This window comes from Artibeus jamaicensis, unplaced genomic scaffold (genome assembly GCF_021234435.1).
Source record: "Artibeus jamaicensis isolate MK-2021 breed Jamaican fruit bat unplaced genomic scaffold, CSHL_Jam_final contig_391, whole genome shotgun sequence".
Taxonomy (NCBI): Eukaryota; Metazoa; Chordata; class Mammalia; order Chiroptera; family Phyllostomidae; genus Artibeus; species Artibeus jamaicensis.
Window position 1 is genome coordinate 12057313 of NW_026521814.1, and position 23538 is coordinate 12080850.

At 40.9% G+C, this 23538-nt stretch overlaps 1 long non-coding RNA gene across 4 annotated transcripts in view; it reads left to right on the top strand.

Moving 5' to 3' along the window:
* The window catches only part of LOC119057206 (uncharacterized), a 75844-nt gene extending 61003 nt beyond the window's left edge, over positions 1 to 14841 (top strand). For 2 of the 4 annotated variants that reach the window (XR_008391606.1, XR_008391609.1), the window contains 2 exons: positions 11487 to 11587; positions 13325 to 14841. This is a non-coding gene — a long non-coding RNA (uncharacterized LOC119057206). The remainder of the gene's footprint in view (positions 1 to 11486; positions 11588 to 13324) is intronic. The other 2 variants (XR_008391608.1, XR_008391607.1) reach the window with 2 other exon arrangements.
* Positions 14842 to 23538: the final 8697 nt, after the last annotated feature.

The following is a 23538-nucleotide window of genomic DNA, read 5'->3' on the forward strand; positions in this document are numbered from 1 at the left end:
TCACACATATCCAGTGTTCCCACTGTACCACCCTAGTCTAGCTTCAGTTTCCCAAGTGCCTCCGCTTCTCCTGGCCCCCTGCAGTCCTTCCCAGACACCGATGTTTAAACACTGAGATCAGATTATGTTACTCTCCTACTTAAAATCCTCCACTTCTGTGACATATCTTAGATTAGAGGTTGGGATCTGTCTCTGCCTAAATCTCCCCATTCGCCCCCCTCACTTGTCAGAGGTCACTCAGCTCTGCTTTCTCCTCGTTCCCTCTTTCTGCGACGTTCTTTCCCACATCACGAGTGTCTGGCTCCTTCTCACCATTCAGGTCTCAGTTCTCTCTTTCTTGCTTGACCACCCAGTCTACACTTGTTCCCCACTTCCTGCCTGTGACTCTGGATCACACCATCTAGTTTCACTTCTCAGTGGAATATGTCTTGTTCACCTCTTTTCTTCTAAATGCAGGTTTCGTGAGCCTACCTAATGCTAGTGGTCACTGCACTACTTTCAGCCCCTGGAACACTGCCCTGTGCATAAGAGGTAATCAGTAGCTTTGCGTGGAATAAATCACCAAAACCCATTACAGACTTATTTTCTTTAGAAATTGAAAAATGAACTTGTATTCACTCCCATAAAAATGCATTTACTAATCACCTACTTTCCTGGTATTACCACTTAAGGCTGATATAATAAGTAATTACAAAATGAGTGGCTTAAAACAACAGACATTTACTCTCTTCCCATTGAGGAGACCAGAAGTATGCAATCAGGTGTTGGCAGGACTGACGCCTTCTGGAGACTGAGGGAGAACCCGGCTCCTGCTGCGTTCCTAGCTTCTCCCGCAGTCCTTGCCACTCCGAGACTTGTAGGTGCACCAGTCCAAGCTCTGCCCCCACCTCTGCATCACCTCCTTTGGGCGTCTGTTTGTGTCCTCTTCCTTACAAGGACACTGTCGCTGAATTTAGAACCCACCCTACCTAATCCAGCAGGATTCCATCTTGATCTCTAACTAATTACATCTGCAGTGACCCTACTTCCAAGAAAGGTCACATTCTGAGGTTCTGTGTAGACGTGAATTTTGGGGGACACTACTCAAGCCACTACATGGGTTCACAACCCAACACAGAAACTAACAATATTTTCCTGCTGTAGTGTAGTGACCTGGATGGTTTTTTCAGGTCCAGTAACCATTCTCCCTTCCCGGAACACCCCAGTTTCCTGTTGGGGAATTACCTCTCCAGTTGTATGCAGTCTTGTAAGTTAATGGCCCTTATCCCACTGTAACCAAGGGGCCGTATGTGACCCCAGGGAAGACAACTGGATCCTGAGATATTTTATTTTTCAAAACTTACCTTTCTTTATATTTTGGCAAGCTTTCAAGATTCAACTTGTATTCCATACTGGATTTCTCATGAGTTTAGCACTGAAATCTGTGAAAGCACAGAACACATTAAATAGTCTGGGCTTGTAGAACTTTTAATCTCGAACAGAGGTGCACAGGACAGGAGGCACCTTGGCAAGATCTGTCAAGTCCTTCTCGCTGCCTGGAAGCTCAAAGGAGTCCCCCGCATTCCTGCCTCGCACCCAGGCCTGGCTTCTAACCTCCCGCCATCCCGTGAGCTCCTAGCTGGCATTCTGCCCCATTTCCCTTGGGTTAGCCAGAATCCATTCCCATCATTCTCAACAGAAGAGACTCAACCGTTACTCTGAGAGCCAAGGTTTTTTTCAATACTGGTGCGGGTTTTCATATTTAGCTCTGAGCTCTGACATGAGTTTACTACTACATGAGATACTACCTTCAAAACATCAGTTTCGTCCAAGACCTACAAATTAGTGCAATTACGAGATAGCATATTAACATTATTGTTAATTTATTTATAACCCATGTTGTTCCCAGAGGATTTCATTGTTAAATTATCCTACAAAGGTACAGCAAAAATAATAAAAACAAACATTTAAAATAAGAAACAAAAGTAAGACAAAGGGAGAGTAAGGGAGAAAAGGTAAAATGGAACCACAGGTGATCCTAGTCCATGAGGTGGTGGCCCTGAGGGCCTAGACAATGGGTAAAGGTGCGATAACGTGAGAGATGCACAGGCTGTGGTATTTGGCAACAATATTTTCTACTGGAAATAGACCTTCTCAACCGGCATTTCTGCTAGAAGAGCTTGCAGTCTTTCTACACGAAAGTGAGACCATGAGACATTTAAGCTGCTTGTTACACAGGAGGAACTGCCTAACCAATAACAGAATAGATAATACATTTACTGGAAGTCCTTTATCCTTTGGTAAATAAATCCCAAGACATCAGCTTTAAATTTCTTTTAGTTTTTGGCTACTATTATTAAAAAATACTTTAAGATGTAGTGTCTTATTTTAAATTAATGACAACTTATTTTGCTTTACACAGTGGATGAGCTTGAAAAACCAATTTCATAATCTATTTTTACAAATTGAAATATTTTAAATGGAATAGAGGAACTGACCATTTAAAAAGAACACCTGTAGTCAATTTTTTGCAAATCAAACATTCCTTTCTTATTTATTATTTTAGTGATGTGGAGTTTACACATATTGTAGAAATCCTGGTTCTTTTCTTGCAGTTTTATAAAGGAAGTAAAGCCCAGATTTTTAAATACAAGCACTGCATAAAGATATTGCTCATACATAGTAAGAGGGTAAACACAATCATAAGTACTGATCTTCATTATTGTAATGAAGATTTCCCCATTTCAATATTTATTACCTTCTTCTACCAGACCTTTTCCAGAAAGGATCTGAGTTAACTCTTGAATACATCACAAGTGCCATCTAGAGCTCTCTTTGAAAATAACATTTTTATCTTCAGAAACAAGAACAAAACAACATATACAAGGCCCATAGTCTTAGGGTAGGGCTTGTTTAAATAGCTCTGCTTCCTAAAAAAGTCTGTTTATTTTCAGCCAAAAAAAGGATTTGAAATAAGAATTTGGAAGTAAGTTTACTTGACTTGGGGCAGATCTCCTAATACTGCTTGGTTTTAACTCTACATAGCTATAGAAGAGTTAATTAAAGGATATTAAAGAAAGGAAAAAGCCATTTCACTAAAGAAGTAACAGTGAAATTTTCAAAAAATATGTTCTTCTAACTCCCAGTGGGAGCTGACATCTCACTAAAGCTCTCATAACATTATCAATTATTTATGTGCCAAACATTATCAATTATTTACGCACCAAACACTGCTTCTTCCAATAGTCTTATCTTTAAAGCATTGACACCTTGTTGCCATCACCATCACCATCACCACTACCTCCTCCCCAAGAAATCACATCACAGCAGAGCCAAGTAGCTCTGGTGGTAGGACCTGGTGCTGGTGTTGAGGAAGCAAACACAGGCTCTGTATCTACTGCCGAGGAGGTCGGCACCAACTTTGATAGAGAAAAAGGAGGAGAGAAAAGAGGAGGAGGAGGAGGAGAAAGAGGAGGGAGAGTGGGAGAAGGAGGAGGGAGAGTATGTGGGTCATAATAAAACAGCAATACTAGATAAAAACCCATCACCATTTTTCCAGGTCACAGACCAGAGAACATTACAGTTACTCCCTCCCCTCTGTCTAGTTATGGTACCTGGGTCCCGTAGTCCTCCTCTGAAATGCCTTTCTGGTGTGCTCTCTTTTCCTTCTCCATTGTCTGTTCCTTCACCTCATGCATGAAAAATTGCAACAGACTTACCTTCAGCTTCCTGCCTCTTCTCCTGCCAGGTTAACATTACTGAAATGCTGCCTTTAACTTTCCATTCTTTTCCTCCAGAGCTAGGTATGGCTCTCCTGTGCTTATCAGACCGTGGGCACAGATCCCTGAGCCTAGCTTTGCAGGCCTTCTATAATTTACACTCACTGTATCCCTTCAATCTGATGGCCTGTTACACTTCAACACCAAATTTGCAACCCTGGGGGGCAGGTCTCTCTATACTTTGAACTAAGGGGCACAGTATACTTTCATTTCTTTTTAAAAATTGTGTGGGGTTTTCTTCTATTTCTCCTTGCTTTTTCTCCTTTTTTCTTTCTTTTTCTTTTTTGTTCTGTTGCGCCATTTGCCTTCATAATTATAATAGTTTCAGCTTTCCCCCAGACATTTAATTGTATTAGTTATTCTATCCCTTACTCCCTATCTCCACACACACACACACACACCTCATGCCCTCCCTCCTGGGCATCACATTCTCCTCCAGTCTCTCCTGGTTGCTCTTTCATCTTGCTCCACGGCAAGTCTTATTTGAACTTCCCTTTTCTCTGGGCGTTTGTCTCACTATTTCCTGAGACACTGGTCTTCCCCTTTCATTTCTCCTTGTTTTACTGCAGAACGTGTTCAGGCAACCTCACTGAAATGAGCAAGTAGGAGGTGAGTGTTCCAAGCCCTTGCATGTCTCATAGGTCTTCATGCTGCTGTCACACCAGATTCTGTGTGTGTGGACACCATATTCTAGTTTATAATCATGTTCCCAAGGAACTTGGTGTTTATGTCCTCATGTTTTAGTATTGGCGTTTGCTAAGGAGAAGACTGAGCCCCAGAGGTCTGCATTCTGCTTCTAAGGTAACTAATGAAATTTTAGAGCCTGGTTCTGAAAATACAGAACTTCAAATAAAAAGAAAAAGTCTAATAAAGAAATGAAAAACATATCTCTTTTTTTACTGAAGCTACAAAGGGAGGTGTCTTTTCTCATCTTAAAACTTAAGAGGATCTGAAATTTGAACTCTCATTGGGACATTAGTCTTGTTTCCTATGCATATGAATATTTGTGCAAATATTCACAAGTGCTCCCAGGTTGTTCTTTCTCTCTACAATAAATCTAACATTGGAATGGTTATTTGAACAAAGGAGTCTTGTATATGCTAGAGATTTTAGAAATTGTTGCCGTGTTACAGGAACATAACCTTCAACGACACCTGCAATTCTGTCTTCTCGTTAAGACTTGTTCAAATGGTTTCATTTGTTACTCTGGTGCTAAAGCTGTAATTGACACCCAGTGGCGTAAACATTGCGGAGTTGCCCTGTCCAGTTAGAAGATGACCTTTGGCTCTCTCCGATTTGCATAGTGAACAAACTAAGAGTTCGAGTCTTGCCCTGTTTATATTTCCACATGGATACCCAGTTGTTTTAGCACCAAGGACCAGAATGACAATTTCTCCCCCCAAAAAGTTGGTTTTATAAGACACTTCGTTTCTAATACCCAAGTGCTATTTACAACATGTGACCATGGCCCAAAAAGTAAAGGGGAATCCTATTAAAAATCCAAAAAAAAAAAAAAAAAAAAAAAAAAAAAAAAAACCAAAAAAAAAAAAAAAAAAAAAAAAAACCACAAAAAAAAAAAAATAGTGGGGTTTCAGGATTTAAAAAAAATAAATCAACCAAAACAAAAAAACTTTTTTTCACTTAAAAGAAAAAAACTCAAGAAAAAAACAGCAAGTATTTACTGGATGCCTCATACATTCTAGGTCCTGCTCTAGGCCCTGGGGATTTGGCTGAAGGCAAAGTACCTACTTTCTTAGAGCTTACATTCTTTTGGGGGAAAGACAGATAATAAAGATAGAAAAATAATGTAATGCTGTAGGGTTTTTTGGTATCAGTTTAAATTTATTTTTGTGTATGATGTAAGAATGTAGACAAGTTTTATTGCATGTATAAATTTTGTTTTTCCAAGACCAGTTTTCAAAAAGTCTGTCAACTCTTCAGTGTATATTTTTACCTTCTCTCCCATAGATTAGTTGTTGGTGTAAGAGGGTTTAATCCTGGGCTCTCTATACTCTTCCATTGATTTAGGCATCTGTTTTGTGTCAGTACCTTTCTGTTTTGATTATTATATGGGTTTTAAGTTTTAAAAGGGAAAAACCCGACAGTGTAAAGGGTTAGAGAGAAACTAGGGGTGAGGACTCTGGTTCAGATTGGAGAGTCAGGGGAGGCCTCTCTGCCGGGGAAAAGCTGAGCAAAGTTTGAGGGAAGGTGAGTATCCCCCAGAAGCCCAGGGAGTGGGAAGGCCGAGACTCAGAGACAGGCCAGGGTGGCTGGAGAGTGTAGGAACGATGCTCAGGGAGGTGGGCAAGGGCTGGATCATGCTGAGCTTGTTAGCCACAGCAACGTTTACATTTTATTCCAGTGAAATGGGGAGCCATTGAAAGATCTTCAGCACTGATGTAACATGATTAAATTTATATTTATAAAGGTTAATTTTGATTGCTATGGGGCAATGAATTGGAGGGGGAAGAAAGGAAGCAAAAAGACCCGTGTCCAGAGAATTAGTGGCTTAGATTAGGTGGTAGCTGGGTAAAGGGTGAAATGTGACCGAAATTGGGACATATCTGGTTGATGTAACAACAAGGCTTGCTGATGGTTTGGATGTCAGATGTGACTCTTAGGTTTGGGGCCAAAACAACTGCATCGATGTTAGTGCCACCAAATGAGATAGAAATGACTGGGAGGGGAGACAGGAATGGGAGCAATGGAAGAAAAATGTCAGTATATAACTGGAACAACCCAATGTCCATTAACAGATGAATGGATAAACAAAATAAATTACATCCATACAATGAAATCTTACAGCCATGAAAAGCAATGAGATACTGACACATGTTACAATGTGACCAAACTTTGAAAACATGGTTTTCACTTGTACTAAGTGAAAGAAGCCAGACACAAAAGGCCACATATTGTATGACTCAATTTATACAAAATATCCAGAATAAGCAAAGCTATTGAGCCAGAAAATAGATTCGTGTTTGCCAGTGGCTCAGGGTAGGAAGGAGTAATGGGGAGTGACTGCTTAATAGGTTTCCCATTAGGAGTGATGAATAAGTTCTGGAGCTAGACAGTAGAAATGGTTGGGTAACATTATGAATGTACTAAATGCCGTGAAATTACACACTTCAAAATGGTTACCGTGGTAAATGTTACATTACATAGGTTTACCACAATTAAAAAGAACTTGAGACAACAACAAAAATTTTAGAATGTACATAGGGAAATTTAAGAGTGTAGTTGGTACACATTAAAATTGAGGTGCCTAGGAGACATTTAAGCAGAGCTGGATGGAGGGATCTGGAGCTCAAGGGAAAATTCAGGACTGGAGACATAAATCTGGGTGTCATAATAATAGGTGTGGCATTTAAAGACTGAGGAGGACTGGATGAGACCTCCTAGGAGGCACTGTAAAGAGAGAAGAAAAGGACTGAGTCCTGGACCACCTCGGTACTCTGAGGTCAGGAATAGGAGGAGCCAGCAGAGCTGAGTGGGTACACAAAGCAGGAGGAAAGTAAGGAGGGCACAGCATCTCTGGAGCCTGGGGAGAGAATGTTTTGGGGAGGACTGGCAGACACATCAGTCGTTGCTAAGAGATGGAGTAAGATGAAGACCGTTCTGTTTCATGCAACCGAAGTCCCAGTGATCTTTACAAAGTTGTTCCCCGTGGACAAAGGCATCACTGTACACAAATATACTCCCTTAAATTTTTTTTGATTTATTGATTTCTGAAACACATATATTAAAAATTTCCACTCTCATTGTAGATTGAACAATTTAATTTTTTTGTATTTCTAGTGTCTTTTGCTTTTTAAATAGTAAAGTTCTGCATTAAGTGAATAATGACTCTCATGTCTTGTTAGTAAAATTTGTGATTTAAAAAAAAAATTGGATATAGGCTTCTTTCCTTTAATGTTTTAAGAGTCTTTTTTGCAAATGGCATGTAGCTGGATTTTATTTTTTTTTTACTAACAAATCAAAACTCATTTTTAAAAAATGGGAACGTAAGTCATTCACATTTTTACTGTTAATATCTTTAAATATATTTGCTATCTGCATTTACGTTTTCTATTGAGATTGCTTTTTTTGCTGTTTCTTCTTCTTTTCTTGCCTTTTGTTAGCTCGATCAAGTTTTCTCTGTTCCATTTGTTTTCCTTGAAGGTTGGCAAAGTGATGTATTTAGTTTCAATTATTTAAATGTATAACTTAAAAGTTGAACTCTCACATTTATACATGTTTTCTTATCAGCATCTAGAATTAATTAATCTTTATTCCCACTAAGCAAGAAATTTATATTCTCTTTCTCCTTCTACCACACTTGCCTCTACATATGTAAGCAATTTTACCAAATTAGTTTTATTCCAGTTAAAGTAGTGCCGTTTGGTTTTCTCCTGACTCACCTTTTTTTCTCTATCCAGCATTATCTTTTTCCTTTGGATTACTTTTGTCATTATTTTGCTCAAGTGCATTTTTGAGCACTGCAATTGTTTTATTTTATTTTTAAAATATATTTTATTAATTATGCCATTACAGTTGTTATATTTCCCCCCTTCATTCCCCTCCACCCTGCACACCCCCTCCCCCACCATTCCCCCTTTAGTTCATGACCACGTGTCTCAAGTTCTTTAGATTCTATATTTCCCATACTATTCTTACCCTCCCCCTATCTATTTTCTATCTACTGTGTATGCTGCTTATTTTCTGTACCTTCTCCCCCCTTCTCCTTCTCCCACTCCCCTGTTGCTAACCCTCCAATGTGATCTTCATTTCTATGGTTCACTCCTGATCTAGCTGTCCTCTTAGTTTATTTTTGTTTTAGGTGTGATTGTTAATAAAGGTGAGTTTGCTGTCCTTTCACTGTTCATCTTTTTTGTCTTCTTTTTCTTAGGTAAGTTCCTTTAACATTTCATATAATAAGGGCTTGGAGATGATGAACTCCTTGAATTTGATCTTATCTGAGAAACACTTTATCTGCCCTTCCATTCTAAATGAAAGCTTTGCTGGATAGAGCAATCTTGGTTGTAGGTCTTTGGATTTCATGACTTGGAATACTTCTTTCCATCCCCTTGCTGCCTGCAAGGTCTCTTTTGAGAAATCTGCTGACAGTCTGATGGGAACTCCTTTGTAGGTGACTGTCCCCTTATCTCTTGCTGCTTCTAGGATTCTCTCCTTCATTTTAATCTTGGCTAATATAATGATGATGTGCCTTGGTGTGTTCCTTCTTGGGTCCACCTTCTTTGGGACTCTCTGAACTTCTTGGACTTCCTGGAAGTCTATTTCCTTTGCCAGATTGGGGAAGTTCTCCTTTATTATTTGTTCAAATAAGGTTTCCACTCATGGCTGTTCCTCTTCCCCTTCTGGTACCCATATAGTTCGGATGTTGGAATGTTTAAAGATGTCCTGAAGGTTCCTAAGCCTGTCCTCATTTTTTTTGAATTCTTGTTTCTTCATTCTTTTCTGTTTGGTCATTTTTTTTCCTCCTTCTGGTCCACTCCTTTGATTTGAGTCCCAGTTTCCTTTCCATAACTATTGGTTTCCTGTGTATTTCCCTTCATTTCAATTAGTTTAGCTTCCATATGTTCCTCTAATTTGTGACTAAAATCAACCAGTTCTGTGAGCATCCTGATCACCAGTGTTTTGAACTGTGCATCTGAAAGTTTGGCTATTTCTTCATCACTTAGATTTATCGGCTCTGGGGCTGTGAGTTCTTCTTGAGCCATGTTTTGATCTGTTCGTGCCTGTTACATATGAGGAGCAGAGCCTTAGGTGTTCACCAGGGTGGGGCCACCCAGGTCTCTGGGTTGTGACACTGATGTGGGGGCGGAGTCAGAGAGGGACAATGGTGGTTCTCTCCACCGCTGGGGACTGTGCGGTCTGTCTCAGTCTCACTGCTCGCTCCTTCACTGGTTTATCTGCACGCGAATATGTGACCACGGTCTGCCCTCAGTAGGTCTGCTTGCTTCTCCACACCTGGGATCCGCCCACGGCTGCTGGCGCACCTGGGTAGCATGCCCAGGTCGGTCCAGTGGATCTTTTTTTTTTTTAATTTTTATTTTATTGATTATGCCATTATAGTTGTTCTATTCCCCCCCTTCATTCCCCTCCACCCTATACCCCCCACCCCTACCATTCCTTACCTTTAGCTTATGACCATGTGTCTCGAGTTCTTTGGATTCTATATTTTCCATACTATTCTTGCCCTCTCCCTCTCTATTTTCTACCTACCGTCTATGCTATTTATTTTCTGTACCTTCTCCCCCCTTCTCCTCCCACTCCCCTGTTGCTAACCCTCCATGAAACTTTCATTTAGAATGGAAGGGCAGATAAAGTGCTTCTCAGATAAGATCAAATTCAAGGAGTTCATCATCACCAAGCCCTTATTATATGAAATGTTAAAGGGACTTATCTAAAAAAAAGAAGATAAAAAAAATATGAACAGTGAAAGGTCCGGTGGATCTTTCCTGCCAGACCCCGCACTGGTGCTGGCTCTGCCCCTCTTACCGGTTTGGCTGAAGGGTTTGTTCTTGTCAGACTTCCACGTAGTTCAATTTTCTGTGGTTTGGCTGCGTTTTTGTTGCTAAAACTTTGTTGTTTTTAAACTTGGTTGTGTGAGAAGGCGAAGTGCTTCCGCCTACACCTCCATCTTGGCGGAAGTCTGCAATTATTTTAGAGATAGGGTGTTTGTGGCAAAACTTCTGAGTCATGGTGTGTTAAAAAAATGTTTCAAATTTGCTCTCACACTTGATTGTTAGTTTGCGTTGGTATTGATTTGTAGGTTCAAAATCCTTTCCCTTCAGAATTTTGAGGATATTGCTCTGGTGTCTTTGGCACCAGGGTTGCTGATGAGAACTCTGATGCTACTCTGCTTCTCGTTCCTTTGTAGATTTTATTCACACGGAATTTTTCAGTATCATGTTCTTTACCTGTGGGTTTCTTACATTTCACCAGGACTTGTCAGCAGGCCCTTTCAATGCATAAGTTGTGCTTTCTTCAGCTCAGGGAAGTTTTATTTAAATTTTTTTCTTGATGATTTCTCCTTTCATTGTTTCTGTGTTTTCTTTCTGGAGCTTCTATTATGTGGATTTTAGAGCACATTGGTCAGTGTTCCACACTGCTTAAGTTCTTTCTGATATTTTACATTTACTATATCTTGTTTATTTCAAACTTTGGGAGATTTATCTTTATCTTTTGGATTACTAATTTGATTTTCAGTTGTACAGTTTCTATAGATTATTCATTCATTCAATAAGTATTTAATGAGCTCCTACTATGTGCCAGGCGTTATTTTAAATGGTGACATTCAGTGGTGAATGAAGTCCTCTCACTGGCTTTTTATTTTCCAATGATTCTTACTCTCTGAATGCCCTTGTGTGTAGGCTGTAGGGGAAACGGAGTCAGTCTGGCTTCCTCACCCAGATGCCCAGGCAACTACTAAGCAATATTTCCATAACCTTGAGAATGGGCACACATACGCAGAGTCACGCTTCATTATATCGTATCTTGGCACCTTGCCGGCCCTGTGTGCATTCAGTATAGAAAGTCCCACCTTAAAATAAAGACATGTCAGGAATCCCCATGGCTCTGCAAATTTTCTTGCGTCTGCCTGAATCCCATGTTAACCTGCCTGGCCTTAGGCAAAATATTTTCAAACATCTCTTTTTGAGATGTTTCAAACTCTTTTTTTTTGGTCTAAGGTGAACATTTTATTCTGAACTGTTTTTCTTCCAGGTCAGGTCTTTTTGTTCCTGTTTGTCTATGTGACTCTCATGCTGTTGTTTTTAATGTCAGACGATCCTTTTACAAGTGAAGAACCAGGTTGGTTATTATAGGTAAGTAGCATGGGTCTTATCTGCTTTGTGTGGGTGTGCTGACAGACAGCTCTCCTGAATGCAAGATTGAAGTTCTTTGTAGGTGGGTGGGGAATGTCCCCAGGAAGCATTTAGGTAAAGATGAATGGGTATAGAGTAGGTAGGTGGGTAGAACATTTCATACCAGTTAGAATTCTTGATTATAAATAACAGAAACTGGGTCTGGCTAATTTATGCAGAAAAATAACTTATTAGCAGGCTATTGGGTGGTTCACAGAATTGACCAGAAGGCTGAAAACCAGGCTTGGAAAACCAGCAGGAGCCAAGGGGGGCAGTGCCAAGGATACTCTGCAGAAGCAGTTTGATTAGGTCGTTGCTTAGTCTTTGTGGGTGTCCCTCCAGATTCAGGTCCTGGGTGGAACAGCCAGCACTGCAGTTGCCAAGCCAGGAAGCAGGGTTATCCGCCAGGCACCCACATGTGGCAGGCAGAAGAAATGGCCCCAAAGAACTTCTATTTCAAGTTTATGACAGTTGTATTTTTTTCCCTGTTTATCAGTGCTATGTGGATTTCTTCTTTAAGAACAACACTTTCTTCCTGTTGGTATAAGAAAATCTGAGTGGAAGGGGGACATGGTCCTATTACTTAGACTATTTGGAGTATTATTTGGACAGAATCCAAAGGACTAAAAACTACCCTGAAGAGTAGGCCATGCGAGCCACGGTCTGAACGCAGGCTAATGGTGGGTTAACGCAGGGGCCGCCCCGGAGACGGCAGATGGAACCTCTGCGTGGGAGGATCCAGGGAAGTGCCTGGATCAGCGAAAATCCCTGAACAGGGAAAGAGAAAACAGAACTGGGTTCCAGCCTCGATTTTGCCTTTTGCCAACTATGTAACTTGAGGCAGGGCTAGCCGCTGTGAACTGCAACTTCTTTACTTGTAAAATGGGGGTAACATCTATCAGGAGGGTTCCTGCAAGGATTAAATGAATTAATAGTGGTAAAATGCTTACCGTAGGCTTGGCACACCATAATATTGGGTATTTACTGAGTGGCATTTACTTGGACTGATCTTGTTTAATCCTGATTATTAAGTCTATTACACAGATCCAGAAACCAAGGTAGAGAGAATTTAAGTCAGCTGCTTAAGGCTGCGATCATTAAGTGGCAGAGTAAGGACTCAAACCTGAGTCATCTGGCTCTGTCATCTTTGCACGCACACAATGTTACAGATTAACCCATAGATGAGGGCTATGGAACTGACTGCTCTTTTCTGGTTTTTAAATGTTTCTGTGCAATTTTGGGGTAGGGGGACAGATTCATTTTAGGAACTGGGAAGAAATCAAGTCAGAAAGAGAGAAGTGGCCCCAGTTATAGTCAAGCTGGAGCTAGCTGGTCATTGCAGGCTATTGTTTAGTATGTGTGTTGGCTTGTTTGCTTTTATTGTGTATTATTTTATGGAGGCAAAGTTTATGTACCAGTAACATACACATACCTTAAGTGTACAGCTCAATGAATTTCACACATGTTCGCACCTGTGTAATCACTATCCAGCTCAACATACAGAAAGTTTCCCTCCCCCTAGAAGGCTCCCTTGTGCCCCTTCGCCCAGACTAACATCTGCTGCACTCACTTCTATCATCATAGCTGAGTTTAGTCTGTTTTGGACTTCATATAAATGGAACATACAGTTTGTGCTCTTTCATGCCTGGTTTCTTCTACTTTGTTCTTTATTTTGATAAAGACCCAGATTCTTTACAGGCCATGAATCTGTGAGCAGATGACCACACTCTGAGCAGACAGCTATGATCCCCAAGTGTGGCCCCCAAGGGCTCTGTCCACAAGTACCAGTTGCTGTGACCTGGGTCCCGCTGCAGGGGACGGGAAAGAGGAGGACAAACCTGCTTGGGCAGGGCTGCCATGCACTCGACACCCTGTGGAGGCTCTCAGGACTCGGGGGTAAACATTACTGGTGCGCTAGAGCTATGTTCTGGGTGGCCTTCTCTTGTACAGCTGTTCTCATTCCAGTAATTTCCATGGGCTGCCTAGAAATGCTGGACATACTGGCTTGTGGATTCAGTGGTCTTGGCTGTTGACATGCATATAGGCCTTTCTTACATCACTTTGCATGTACTCAAGAGAGTACATTCTATTTCTGCAGTTCCCCAGGAATCAGGTTTTAAGACGGGACAACTGCCTAACTTCGCTGAGGGCAGCACGTTCTCTGTTCTTTTGCAGCTGTAGTGCGGCAGAAAGCGCTGAATGGTTCTCCACACTCGGGTGCTGCAAAGTCCACACCTCACTCCAGCCTCTGGGAGCTCATCTTCCCAGAACAGAGGCATCTCTCTCCTCCCTGTGAAACATTGCCTTCCAACTCCTCCCTTTTTAGGATAATTCCAGCTTCTTTTCTGAAAGAGCTAAGAATTCTCAAAAAGTCCTGGTTGGGGTTTTTTCCAGAATAGCTTTTGAAACACAAATAAGCTCGTAAACCTCTTATACCTGAGCAGAAGAGAGTCCTGTGACTTAGAACAAAAAACCGTTTTCCTTTTAGAGAGAGGTAAAAAGGAGAAAAATTATCCTTTCCTTCTATCAAATAAGTCTCCGGTAGAAATAGAAATAGGAACAGGGCATAAATGACTTTGTCAATCATCGGTCCTGTCCCACGACGTTCTGTGTCTCCCTCTGCAACTTGGTCAGCGGGGAAACCTGGCAAAGTCACACCGCAGTGGTGACAGCCTCGGTTTCGACTACAGAATGGAGCTGATGCCAACTGTACAAGGACATTGTCATCAGTAAATTAGGTATTTGCAAAATTTGATAGGGTTCTAATAAGTGTAATTTCTTTTTCCTTTTTTTTTTTTCTACAGGAGGAATCACCTGCTTGTATGAAGTCCGAGTGTCTGGGTTGGGGGCCCAGATTACAGGGCTCTGAGCACAGAGAAGGGATGCATTTTGCCAGAGAGGTGGGAAGTGGGCTGGCGCCCACACGCCCACACAGACTTTTCTTCCCTTCTCTTTACAGTCCCAAGCTGGGGAGCGGTGCGACTTAGAAGACACTGGGCGGTTCTTCCATGCTCTCAACGGTAGTGCCCAAACCTGACTGAACTTACCTAAGAAAAAGAAGACAAAAAATGAACAGTGAAAGGACAGCAAACTCACAGTTATTAACAACCACATCTAAAACAAAAGGACAGCTAGATCAGGAGCAGAACCATAGAAATGAAGATCCCATGGAGGGTTAGCAACAGGGGAGTGGAAGAAGGAGAAGGGGGGAGAAGGTACAGAAAATAAGTAGCATAGACGGTAGGTAGAAAATAGAAGGGGGAGGGCAAGAATAGTATGGGAAATATAGAATCTAAAGAACTTGAGACACGTGGACATGAACTAAAGGGGGGATAGTGGGGGAGGGGGTGTGCAGGGTGGAGGGGAATGAAGGGGGTAATATAACAACTGTAATGGCATAATTAATAAAATATATTTTAAAAAAATTAAAAAAAGAAAAAGAAAAAAAAAGAATTACACTGAAAGTTTAAAAACCCTTCTACCCTAGCCCCTTTCTACTACCCTGGCTAAGAATCTGAGTCAGTAGGGATGGGGGAGATGAAAGTATTTAATTAAAAAAAAATCTTCAGGTGAGTCTGATGAGCAGTATGTTTAGAGACTGATGCTCACAGACATAGTTCAGAGCTACACTGAGATGCCGAATGTGGTTTCTGGGGAAGGACCTGGTGGTGCCACTCTTGCTGCTCAGGGTGGTTGCTGCCTGTATAACAGTTTGCTGCAAAACATGCTGAATGCTATTGTGGCCTCTTTCCTGCAAAAGTAAAAATCCCCTTCAGATTTCTCCCTGTTAGCAAAAACTGGTACTAATTCAGGTCTTTCGTAAAAGCAGGGTGGTGTAATGTGAACTCTTGAACAGCAGAGTCAGCTATGATTTCCTGTAGGCCCTCGTTGTTTGCTGGGCAGTTTTCACCCAGTCATTCCCCACCTCTTGGCACTATGTATTTCATCCCGATAAGAGTGAGAACAAGACTAGTTGCTTGAGCTAGTTTCAAAATGACTCAACTAGAAATCTAGGAGATTCTGATGTATATTCGGAAAATACCTAGGTGTATCATATGTGTTGTTTAGATACCTTATTGGGGACCATCCTCATAGATCATTTTTTGCAAACAATCTGGAGCTTGGAGAGTGTCTTTCCCATGAATATTTTTGAGAACAGTTGAATATTGCTCATCTGTGCTGTTTTGTATATGTGTTGCATTTGTTTTTATTTTTATTTATTTTTTGAGGGTTTGAATAATGAAGTCATAGTGGAGGAAAACTGGCTTACTGCTGTTAAGACATTTGATTTCTGGTTTATTTTTTGCTATCATGTATAGTAAGCAAATAAAATTTAACAATTAAGTTTTTTTGGGTTCTAAGTGCAACAGGTTTATACATTTTCAAAATGAACCGAGCCTTTACATGAAAGTGAATAAATGACTGTAAGTTTTTATATCCTGTCATTTCCTCCATCTTTCCCCTCTACAAACACTTCCACTAGGTTATTTTGAGGCACTTGAAGTAAATTTCAGAAGTTATATCATTTCTGTTGTAAATATTTCAGTATGGACTCTTGCCTTGGCTGGGTGTCTCAGTGGTTGGAGCATCATCTGTGCACCAAAAGTTTGCAGGTTTGATTCCTGGTCAGGGCGCACATGGGAGGCAAGCAATAGATGTTTCTCTCTCACTTCAATGTTTCTCTCTCTCTCTTTCTTCCTCAAGAAGAGAGAGAGAGAGAGAGAGAGAGAAACATCTCCCTTCCTCTCCCTTCTACTCTCTGTAACATCAATAAAACATATCTGTGGGTGAATGGTAAGGGTAAAAAAAGATTCTGAAAAAGACTCTTAAAAAACATAAGCATGTATTTGGATTCAGCAACTCTAGCAAAATAAAGAAGTATAGTCTCAAAAATAGAAAAGACAAGAAAGAACCATAACCACAATACTAAAAATTTTTACAAAGATTCCTTAATATCATTAAATATCCAGGCAGGTTAAATTTCCCCCATCACTTCTGAATTTTGCAGATTAGTTCCCTGTGTTGTTAACAAGATTTTCCTGCCCCCTTGTACTTCCTATTAGCTGAGTATTAGATCTGGAGGTTTAATCTGATTTGGTTTGGTATTTTGCCAAGAACACTTCATAGGTGGCATCTACAATCCCATAGCGAGGCAGATGATTTAGCAGGCACTAATTATCACTGCTGAAAGATTTTCTTGTTCATTTTTGACTGCCCCCAACCCACCCATCGAGCTCCTCCCAGACACACCTCACTCAAACCGGCTCCTTTGTACTTTTTTAACTGATTAGAAAATGGTTACTTTGTTGTAAGCTTATTTCAAAGACACAATTTCCTTGGAAAATAATCAGAAGGTTCCATTAATCTTCAGCATAGGTGAATGAAATTTTTCTCAGTCCACATCTATGGCGCCATTGTTGGTCATCTATTCAAACGCCATCCCTCCCACCCTTATAATGTGCGGGCATAGTCCACCTCTCACTTGAGAGGCTGACTAGCTCTTTACTTTTCAAAGCCTGACTGGTTTCTTGGAAATGCTTTTCCTGTTATTGAGGATATTCTTAGCTATTGACCTTTAGATGATGTGTGGGGCTATTATTTGGTGCCATCGTGGCCATCCTGTGAGCATGTGGACAAGCTGGAGGATTAACATCAATGTGCCAGGTGATGGGGTGGTGGGCTGAAAAAGAGGGAAGAGCCCAGGTCTTGGGTAAGTCGCTGAGCCATTGAAATAGCCAACCCTGCAAATGCCAAACCTCCAGACTTATTATGTGAGATTACAAACTTAATCTACTGTTAGTCAAACATATGAAACTATAAACAACTTAACCAAACTTAATCTACTGTTAGTCAAACATATGAAGCTATAAACAAGTTAACCAAACTTAATCTACTGTTAGTCAAACATACGAAGCTATAAACAACCAATGTACAAGGTACATTTAAATACATTTCTTTGATAGTTCTGCTTACTATATTTAAAGTTTTGATGTAGAGGAAAAAACTATAGACCTTGACCTTGAGTTTCCTATAAAATCAGTCTTTCTTATCCACTCTAATAGAGCTAAAGCGATACCGATAGCACACAATATTGAATCATCGAAATTAAATTATGATGGTTTTCTTTTAAAAATATCAGCTTTTGATAAGATATAAGTTGAAAAGGCATACAGCAACTTTAAATTGGAAATGGAAGCCTATGGACTTCTATGCTGGTGATAAGAACTGGAGTAAAAATATTTTCCAAGGACCATTCTCAAAGGGCATAACTAAGAGTTGACTTTGAGTGTTGGCAGCAAGGGGAAACTTTTCTCCTATTACATTATGCTGGACTTAACATTCTTATTAAGTAGTGGAATTGGAATTTATGAATCTTGTCCTTTGCAGCAAAATAATTCCCAAGTTTTAAACTGAATGCATAAGATTAATAGGCAGAGTGATGAGGATTTAGTTAAAAAATAGTATGATTTTAAGAAGCGGCTATAGAACTGAAAAAGTGAAGGATTGCTGGTGGTCCATGCTGTACTGGTTCCTCCTTTTTAAAAAAGTTGAGATATAATTGACATTATAACGTTATGCTTCCTGCTTCTTGTTATTTTGCATTCCCAGACTATGTTGTTTGGAAGTGAACCTTCATTGTGTTTTGTTTTGTTTTGTTTTGTATGGTTTGGTCAGTGGATTGCACCTTTGTCCTTGCAGGCAAGGTGATGGCAGCGGTTCCAGGAAGCCCTCAGTGACAAACTCTCTTTGTGTTGTGTGAGGAAACCGTGGCTCATAGATGAATGACATCAGGCTTCCCACCCTGACCTCTGGATCTTTCAATGTACAGAGACTCATTGTTAATGACCTGCACTGAACAGCTGCTAGCTCTTGCTAGCTTCATTCTCTGTGAACATGGTGATCATAAACCCCAGATTCAAAAAAATGACCTGTCCTGTTTCAATCCATGTGTCAGGCCATCTGGCCTGGTGTCTGATTAGGAAAATACGATCACCTTAATTATGGCACAACTCCTTGCAACTTCTCTGCCACTTGGAGGTTTTCCCCACACGTGTCCTTGTTTAGGGTATCTCTGCAGGTGATATCCCTTCTTCTTTGCCCAGTAAGCAAAATTCCCCGTGTGTCTTCAGTGGAAATACCCTCTTTTCAGAGATCCTGCCTAGAAGGGAGTTCAACAGAGTTAATACTAAAATTAGACAAGGTAAGGCAGGACCCAATCTCCCTATGAAAAGCAACCTGATCAAATTCTGAGGGAGTTAAATGTCTATTACTACAATAAAAGTTCAAAGCTTTTAAAAATACGTAAGGTGATTCATTTGAGCTGGTGAACATAAAACTTACCTTGGAAGAGTCACTGAAGGGAAAGGCAGGGTAAGAATTTGGCTCTGGAGATCAGATTAGAGAAAAGAACAACCTTCAAGCCCACTTGGGGCAGAATTGCTGTCAATAGGATGTAAGTCAGGCGGTGGGCTCACCATCAACTCTGACGCCACGGCTTGGAGAACATGCTAAAATCTCTGTTATCTTCTAGGTCCTTAATGCAGTGAGGCTGATAAACCAAGAGTGCTTAGGAGATACTTGCTGACCTACGATGACAAATAACTTTGACTTCATTTATTGTGTTTGCCAGGCCAGGTACACTCACTGTTACAATCTTTCTGGTTCAGAAGGTCAAAGAATACCTGAAAGGCCATGAAGAACGTTTGTATTTGAAAACAGTTTTCAGGGAAGTAGAGCTTTGATTTTCCAGATTTTTTTTTACCTGACCATGAAGCAAGAATATTACAAATAAAATTTAGTAGAGAACAGGCGATCCTTAGGTGTAAGGAGATTGGTAATGGCTTGGAACAGCTGAATAAATAACATATATATATTTATTTGGCTCCCTGGGCCTTTACCTAAGCCTTTTATAACTACCGGGTGTTTTATAGACACATTTTTCTATGAAGTCATCAAACCATAAACGGTGAATCTTGCCTGACTTTCACGTCTTACAAAAAAAAAAGAGAGAAGAGAAGCACCACCATTTTCCTAATGGAAATGTCGTTAGCCTCTGTCCTTGGAAGCACAGGGCCAAGGGTGTTGGGGCAGGTCTAGGGCTGTGAACTGTTACGCAGTCTGCTCTACTTGCAGCCCATGCTGGCTGTGGGCTCCGAGTCGGACTGTTTGCACATGGGTAGCCCTGGTGAGAGAAGTGTCCCCACCCACTGCGCCCTGAGCACAGTCCCACAGCGTTTTGTACAGTAGTTCCTCCCGCCCTGCAGTTTTGCTTTCCAAGATTTCATTTACCTGCAGTCAGTTGCAGTCCAAACATCTTAAAGGGAAAATTCCAGAACTAAGCAACTGGTAAGTTTTAAACTCTGTGACATTCTGAGTAGAGTGATGAAATCTCCTGCTGTGCTGTTCCATCCTGCCCGGAATGTGAGCCATCTCCTTGCCTAGCAACTCCATGCTGTATGTACCAAACAATAAGGTATTTTGAGAGAGAGAGAAAGACCATATTCACATAACTTTTATTATAGGACATTGTTATAATTGTTCTATTTTATTATTGGTCACTGTTGTTAATCTGTTACTGTGCCTAATTTATAAATTAAACTTCATCGTAGGTATGTAAGTATAGGAAAAAACATATAGGACTTGGTATTCCCCATGGTTTCAGACATCCACTGGGGGTCTTATAACGAATTCCCTGCAGATAAAGGGGGTCCAACTGTACACAGAATAGTTGGTGCTTGGTAAATGCTTGCTGGGTAAATAGTCATGTATTGTTAAGCATTCTTTGTGAACAGCATAGCTTGTTCATAAGTTCCTTGGATAAAGAATTAATCTTATGCACCCAAATAGCTCTTAGTAGTCAAATGTGTGCACTTCGTAAGTGTTTCTGTGTAATCGAGTGGGGGAAGGACCACATTCGTGAACACCATGGGGAGCCTGCATTATTGACCTCAATGCCTGTGTCACTGGCATTGCCTGTTAAGCAAGATAAATTTCTCCCATGTCCTTCCAGGGTCTCAAAAAATCATTGTAAGCATTTGAAAAGTACCTGAGAGATATTTAGGTCAAACTCTTTATTTTATAAATGAAAAATTAGGATCTGGAGAGATGGAGTGATTTCTTTCCCCAAGGTCATATAGCTAGTATTTGGCAAAGCCAAGAAAAAATTTGAGTACCCTTGAAAATAATTTTTTCCTTCCTGAAATATTTAAAAATTTTATCTAAAATATCTTCATTTCACCATCGTGTATGTGTATATGTACGTATGTATGTATATGCACACACACACATATATATATATATATATACACATATATATAGTTTGTTCAGAAGGTATCCAGCCATACAATACTGAAAATAGACATTTATTGAAGAAGATACAGAATACAAGAAACACTGTACATGGGACAATGATGCCTCAGTCCCCTTCAAAGCAGGCACCTTGGGACCTCACACAGTTCTCCCAGTTGCCATCAGCTGCTCCATCATATTTTCCTGGATCTCATTGATGGTCTGAAATCACTTCTCTTTCAAAGGTGATTTTAGTTTTGGAAAAAGTCAGAAGTTGCAGGGCACCAAATCTGGGCTGTAAGAGGGCTGAGTCAGTTGGGTGATTTGATGTTTTGCAAAAAAACTGCATGAGATTTGATGCATGAGCTGGCACATTGTCGTAATAAAGCTGCCAATCACCAGTTGCCCACAGCTGCGGCCTTCTGAATCATCCGAAAAGTTTCTGTGGAGGGATGTTCAAGCTTAATACAAAATCTGATGCAGCTTCATTGCTCTCCTTGCTCAGTCACTTTGAATGTGACAGCCACACAGTACACATGCTCACTCAAAGGTGTCTACCGCTCCCACTGACTAGTACAGTGAAGTCATTGTTCACACATGTCCATCCAGTCCACTCTCCTTGGCTGCCAGGTTATACTGAGGTCAAGCAAATCATTCTTTTTATATTAACAATAGTTGTACTTTTTCTGGACAGACCTCAAAATAGTTGCTATAATCAATTACTTCTTTTTTTATGTTTTTTTCATTTTTTAAATTTAATTGTTGTTCAAGTAGTTTTCTGTCTTTTAGTCCCATCCCAGCCCACCCCCCACAGTGCTCCTCACCTCCCTACAATTTCCACCCCCTTAATCAATTACTTCTTAAGAAAAACTCTAAAAGCTTTTAGCTACTTATTTTCCACATGACACATTTCAGGAGTTAAATAAGGTCTGACCGAGACAGCAAAGAGAAGAGACATAAAGAGATATAAAACTTCGAGGGGGTTATCCAAAACATGGTAGGTAACATGACTCAAATCCTTGCCCACATTTAAGGTAAAAAAGATGTTGAGGCTTTGAGGGAGCTCAAAAAATAGCACCTGTCTTCCCTACCCAGGTTCTCAACAAACTGAGAAACAAAAGTGGAAGATGAAGTCTAAAATGTCACCTTCAGTACTACAAAAGGCTGAGCTGGAAGGCGGGGCTTAGTGTGGCAGCCAAGTGGGGCTGTTCACAGAACCCCAGGTTTAGGCCAACCTTCTTAGCAGAACAGGCGCATACCTGAGGGCAGGACCACTACCAAGAGGAACAAAGGATACCAGGTTAGGCTTTCCCAGTGTGTGAAGAATGATGGTGAGTGGTGCCAGGAAGAGACAAGAGTGATACAGCTAGTGTGGGACTCTCCACAGGAGTGGGGACAGCCATTCCCCGTAAGAAAGAGAGGGTTTGAAGATTGTGAGGGAAAATTTGTGAAGAGGATTTCTCTGGAGGGGACTAGCTCCTCTCATCCCAAAGTCACTTTCCCATTGAAAAGGCTGCATTCAGAGAGCTTGACATACATCTCCTGAGGTGTGGAGAATGCTGAGGACTGGTGTTTGGTTCTCACCTGGAAATTTTAAAAGGTAAAAGAATTCTAACAGTGGGAGTGATGAAGAGGTGGCTGGACTGGGTGGGCCAGGGTTGGGAGGGAGGGGGGTGGAGAGAGAGAGAGAGAGATGTGACAAGAGAAGAGAGAAGAAAAAAAGAGAGAAGGAAACTTACTCTTGTCCAACAGGGCCACCTGGAGGAGCTCTTAGGCTTCAGCAGGGAGAAGTTGGAGTTTTGACACAGCTGAGGAGGTTTAGGTGATGAAGGTAAGGAAATCCAGGTGAGAGGCCCCCAACAATGGGGGATGGGGGGGGTCTCTGAAGAACCCATGAAAGCACCCTACATTAAGAACAGGTGGCTTTCAATAGTGTAGCTTAGCCCAGAAAGACAGAAGCCACCTAGCAGAACAACTGGACAACAAGTTTTCTTTCTCTTTCCCCTTTACTTCTCTTCCCTCTTCCTGCTTTGATTCTGGAACGAACCGTGGTTAGTGAAACGGAGGCTGATGGTCGGGAACATCAGGTGGAGAACAGGAAGATAGACCCTGAACCCTTCCCTGGTTTCTTGGCTGCAAAAGCCACCAGATGGGAAAAGTGTGTAGGGAAAAGTTTCATCTTTAAATCTGATTGCAAAAGTTGGTTATTACATAAGACTGGCTATTCTGACTTTGAAATTGAGACTGTATTAGAGACCTAAAGTGTCTGTAGGACCTTTTTATTACATAAGAGTATTTAAAAACCAGTCATAGGCTTATGGAGATTTTCATACAATGGCGGGGTAAAGAACTTTCTCCCACTGAATAATTTTAAAACATCGAAAACAAGATTGCTCTCTGAATAGATTATTTTCTTCTTCACAATGAACAGCCTGTTGACTTTATTTTGTTGGTTTTTACTCCTGTAGCCCACCAACATGAGATTTTTTGGTGGTATCTCCACATTTATTAAGCATGCTGCCTAGACCAGCAGTGGGAATATTAGCAATACTGCAGACCTGAACTGACCAAGGCTGAATCCCAGTGATGAGCTTGCTACTACATTTTTCCGGGTAGCAGGGTGC